The 4540-nt window shown below is 37.0% G+C and overlaps 1 pseudogene; it reads right to left on the reverse strand.

Moving 5' to 3' along the window:
- Positions 1-2317: 2317 nt before the first annotated feature.
- Positions 2318-4066, reverse strand: LOC113756453 (annotated as a pseudogene).
- Between the last annotated feature and the right edge of the window lie 474 nt (positions 4067-4540).

The raw sequence follows: 4540 nt of genomic DNA on the forward strand, positions 1-4540 counted from the left end.
AAAATTGCACAGTGGAATCACGATGTATGTAAAAAATGGAGTTTGTGGGATAGATTGTGATTCAGATATTTTACATAGATTGTGATTCATGTTTAAAAGTTTGTGGGATAGATTATGATTTGTGATTATAATTGTGATTCGTATGATTCAGATATTTTACATAGACTGCGATTCTTGGATTGGAATTGTCATGTGAATCACATTTGGGATAGATTGTCATTTCACCAATTGTGATTCATGTAAGATTGTGATTCATGTTTAAAAGTTCGAACATCCTAAGTTGATTGTGATTCACCAATTGTCATGTGTTTGATTGGAGTAAGTGACTGTTGAACAAATCTAAAGGGGTGAGGGAAAAAACTAATTGTCTACTAATTTGAATATTATTTCTGATGATTTGATTATTGGATATTGTTAAGCCGCTACCTGTTGTGGTGCTCTACTATTGATGGCTTGGGATTTGATGAATTTTGAGTGAAATGACTGACATGGATTGGAAGCAAGAATAGAAAGAGACGAAGGAGAGTGTGGGCGGTGGGGACGTAGTGGGCTCCGATTCATGGTGGGATCTCAGTTGGGCTATTATATGAATTAGGATGTTTCGAAGGTTATTTGTGAAATTTTCAAGTTCTAGTATCATTTGATCTCCACAACTTCAACCGGCTTAACAGACAATAGTTATACCCAATGACGGAGTCAAGGGGAATGAGGGGCATGGCCCTCTCTGAGTTTTGAAAATTTTAATTCATATTATATGATCTATGTGCAAAATAAAGTTGGCCCCTCTTAATTTTTTACAATTTAATTTATATTATGAGAGTTTATATATATATATATATATATATATATATATATATGAATTAGCCACCTTTGAATTAATTCTTTCTTCAAAAAAAATTATTTATTATTTATTGTGCTATTTATTTAACTTTCAAAAAGTAAACATACAATCGATGATTCATAGTAAATTGACCCAATTTGATATATTATAATAAAAAGATCCAATTCATAATTATCAATGGGTTAAAACAAAAATAATTACTTTAATGGCTCATATACAAATATACAATTTAGCCCAATTAATTGGACTCATTCTCACTCTTCTTGTAATAACTGCAACTACAGATTAGGTATTTTCAATTATGAAGATAATCAAGACAAAGTTCCGAAACAAGATGGAAGATAATTGCTTGAATGATTGCCTAATTCTATACAAAGAAAAGAAAGTTGTTGGAAAATTTAGCACTAATTCAATCATAGATAAATTTACTTCTAAAAAAAAACATAAAACTCAATTTATTTTTAATAAAAGAGTTTGAAATTTTAGTGTATGTTGACATAACTTTTATCATTTTTTAATGTAAACTAGTTTTATTTATATTGCATAGTTTTTTTTTTTTTTTTTTTGTACAGGCGATATATTGGAGCATCTTCTTATAAATATGCAATTTGGGTGGTTTGTGATATTATAAGATATTTAATCAAGGGTTATTTCTTGTCTTAATTCATTATGACTATGGTTCATATTTATGAAATAGACATACCTTTATAATTAAAGTTAATATTTGATATTGTTAGATGTCATATATTTAAATAGATAAAAATTATTTTGAACATTTTACCCCCTCCCCCCGGCGCCACGATAAAAATCTTGGCACCATCACAAGGTATAATTGCTACGGGTTATGTGAAGACAATAGTTTAGGACATCAGTCTAAAATAGCTTCAAAAGTGTACCTCTGTATTTTATGATTGTATTTGGAACATCAGGTCAGCTCTCTCTTCCTAAGCTAGTATCCGCTGAAAAATTCAACAATGTAACGTAGTGAAGCAAATGGCCTTTGTGGGGAAGAGATGTTTTTAGGTCGGTGGATCACGAATCACAAATGCTTTCAACCAAAATAGTGGTTAGCTATTTGTAAAGGTGTAAGAATATGAACCAAGACTGAAAAAGTAAGCGGTTATTTGAATTGCAACTTCTCAAGAGTTTTTAGAAACAAATTAGTGTAACATTTTTTTTAAGATAGGATTTATATATGTGAATTAAAAAAGTAATTGAACAATATATTAAAAAAATTTATTTATAAAAATATTAAATTTTTTTTGGGGATAAGAGCAATCCAAACTGGGCTCAAGTAATTTATTTGGAACACACACCACGTACGTGCACGAAAAGGAAAGAAACACATTCCACACACATATATTCACACATTTATTGCACAAAATAGGGATAACAACCTCAAAATAATGCCATCAACAACAAGGATTTGAAGCGCGGTGAGAAACAAAACATGTATAAAAGTGCATTGCTGCTACATACAAAAATTCTATTAGAACTTGCATTGCTGAATTATTTGAACACAATTTGATCTCGATCCTAAGAATTAAGCATATATATCAAATCACAGTGAATAAAGATAATGAGGAAGCCGAGGCTCAACGGCGGCAACAAGCGGGAACTTCCTTGGTGTTGAAAGCCCGAAGATTTCTTCCATGTCCAACTCCTCAGGATTCAGATCTCCTGGCAACTTCCAGTTGTATCCATGTAAAAGATTGGCCAAAGTGGATTGGACAACCTTAAGGCCTAAACTGTACCCCGGGCACATTCTTCTTCCAGAACCAAAAGGCAACAACTCGTAGTCTTGCCCTTTTACATCAATTTCCTTTCCAATGAATCTGGCAGGGCAAAATTCCTGGGGGTTTTTCCACAATTCGGGATCCCTTCCAATTGTCCAAACATTAACGAGAACTCGAGTTCCCTTCTGGATATCATACCCTGCAACATTGCAATCTTCGCGGGCACATCTTGGCACCAGCATTGGTGCCACAGGGTGCATACGCAGTGTTTCTTTAACAATGGCTTCTACATAAGGAAGGTTTGGGATGTCCTTCTCTGTTACCCATCGGTTCTGACCGATAACCCTGTCAAGTTCTTGGATTGCCTTTTCGAATAATTCTGGGTTTTTCAGCAACTCCGAAATGGCCCATTCGACTGTCATCGCTGAGCTCTCTGTTCCACCAACAAGTAGGTCCTGGAATTCATTCATTATTCGAAAACATTTCAGTGCAATTATTAAAGTTTATATATGTGTATATATATATATATATATATATATATATATATATATTACAAATAGAACCACTATACCAGAGTGAATGCCTTGACTCCATGCCTCTCCAGCTTCACCTCTAAAGTCTGATCCTCCGCAAGGTCCAGAAGGACGTCCACCATGTCCTTGCTTACACGATTCTGTTTGTCATTCCTCATCCTGGCCGCGTTATGCTCATCCAGGACATGCTCTAGAAACCAGTCGAATTTCTTGCTCAGGGCTTTCAGCCTCCAAGAAATTCAGTCAAGGTATCGAATCACCAATGTTAAAGACTCCATTCAGCAAAAGGAGCTCATCCATCATCTTCACGAACTCTTCCGGCGTGACGATTGAGTTCTGATCAGACTGGTCCAAGTATCTTTTCCCCAACACCATCCTGCTAATCACATTCAAGGTCATAGTTGTGAGGTGATCTTTCAACAAGACAGGCTTGCCTAATGATTGGAACAGCCCCTGAAGAAGTGAATTCATTTCTTCCACCCGAATATGTTCATAGGACTCGAGTCTTTTTGCGCTGAACAATTCCATGAGGCACATCTTATGCACCTGGCGCCAGTATGGTCCGTAAGGGGCCAAAGAATGTTGGAGTAGTTGTAGCCGGTATACTTTCCGGCGATTGTTTTGGGCCTATCAGCAAAAGTGGCGTCCATGGTCTTGAGGAAAACTTTGGCCATCTCCACGGAGGAGCTGACCACAACGGGGAAGGAGCCAAAACGGAGGTGCATTAGGGGACCATATGTTAGGGATAGTTGATGGATTGAACGATGAGGGAGGGTGCCAATGAGGTTTAAATTTCCAACGATAGGCCAGGGCTTTGGACCTGGTGGGAGGTTGAGTTTTTTCTGATGAAAACGCCTACAAAGGAGCGCGATGACCATCGTTGCAAGCCATGCGACTGCGTAGGCGGCCCAACTGGTGGTGGGGGTGAAAGAAATCTCCATTTCTTTTGGTGTGTGTGTGTGTGTGTTTGGAAGGGTGTTTTAATGAGCATGGAGCCTTGAAGGGGTGCTATATAAAGTTGTGGAACTGGCCGAGTAATTAACTACTACTGCCAAGAACTCATTGTTTACTATTATGAACGGTCAGTCGGCCAATGGTCAATTGAAATCAATGTTTTAAAAGACGATGGCGGACCAGGGGCAGGAACGGTTGCACTTGCAACCGTTTGCAACCGTTCCTGAAGGTTATGCGTATTTTGCACATGGCATAATTTTGTTTAGACATAGTGTAACTTACTTTCCACAATGTGTAATTTTAGAACAAAATTTTGTGGGTCTCACACATGTTATTAAAAACGAGGTACAAAATGAGATTTGTACCGTATAATTTTTTTTTTGCCAAATTTTGGCCGTAAATTTTTAGGGACGGTCCACTTGATGACCGTCCCTGCCCCAAATCCGGCGAAGGCATTGCAAATGGGACGAAAGGCC

Source organism: Coffea eugenioides, unplaced genomic scaffold (assembly GCF_003713205.1).
Source record: "Coffea eugenioides isolate CCC68of unplaced genomic scaffold, Ceug_1.0 ScVebR1_2356;HRSCAF=3371, whole genome shotgun sequence".
In the NCBI taxonomy this organism is placed as follows: domain Eukaryota; kingdom Viridiplantae; phylum Streptophyta; class Magnoliopsida; order Gentianales; family Rubiaceae; genus Coffea; species Coffea eugenioides.